Source organism: Triturus cristatus, chromosome 8, assembly GCF_964204655.1.
Source record: "Triturus cristatus chromosome 8, aTriCri1.1, whole genome shotgun sequence".
NCBI classification, from domain to species: domain Eukaryota; kingdom Metazoa; phylum Chordata; class Amphibia; order Caudata; family Salamandridae; genus Triturus; species Triturus cristatus.
Window position 1 is genome coordinate 793,987,322 of NC_140591.1, and position 1,006 is coordinate 793,988,327.

Genomic DNA, 1,006 nt, shown 5'->3' on the forward strand with positions numbered 1-1,006 from the left:
ATTTAAGAATGCAGCAAATTCTAAAAAGAGACTATGACGTGTTATTTGGTGGAAAACATGTTATAGTTTTAGGGGATCTACTGCAGCTCACTCCAGTTAAAGGACAACCAGTGTTTAATACTGTGACACATGAGGACACGAAGAAGTCATTAGGAAGCATTGGCAATGCGAATATTTGGTCATTCTTTGAGTACAAAGAACTCACTACCAATATGAGGCAAGCAAATGATGAAGAATATGGAAGTATTCTGAAAGATATCAGAATTGGACTACTCACAGAAGTTGGCAGAAAAGCATTACAGAGTCGGTTGCTACATAATTTATTTCCAAGTGAAGAAATAGTTGCAGAGAAAATATACAAGAACATTGTAGAAAAAAATACTGTAATCTGCTTAATGCCAACACTACCTGAATGCTCAATATTTAATGAGGAACTTTTGAAATTGGAAAAGGAAGAGATTAAGAAAATGGAAGCAGTGGACAAAATCCAACATGAAAGAATTACTATTACATTAACAGGCGAACTGAAAAATAAATTGGATTCTCTAGAGAAGAACATTTCGAAAACAGCTGGATTAGAAAAAAATCTATATCTTTGCATGAACTGTCGAGTATTTTTAAGGAGAAATTTGGATGTTGAAAAAGGTTTAGTAAATGGAGCTATGGGTAAAGTTGTGGGTTTTGTTAACTACCAGAAAAAAGAAGGAATTGAGTTTATAAAAATAAAATTTGATCAGATTGAAGAGGTAAAAGACATTAGTCGTTGTTCAGTCCGTTTTTTGCTTGTGAAAGACTTATATGTACGTAGGAAGCAGTTTCCATTTTCTCTAGCATATGCTGTAACTATTCACAAGTGTCAAGGATTAACTGTTGATAGTGCATTTATAAACATTGGATCTACTGTGTTCAAAGAAGGTATGGCATATGTTGCTTTGTCACGAGTGAAAACATTATCTGGTTTATTCATGATAGACTTTGATGACTCAAAAGTTAGTGCTGATGCAAA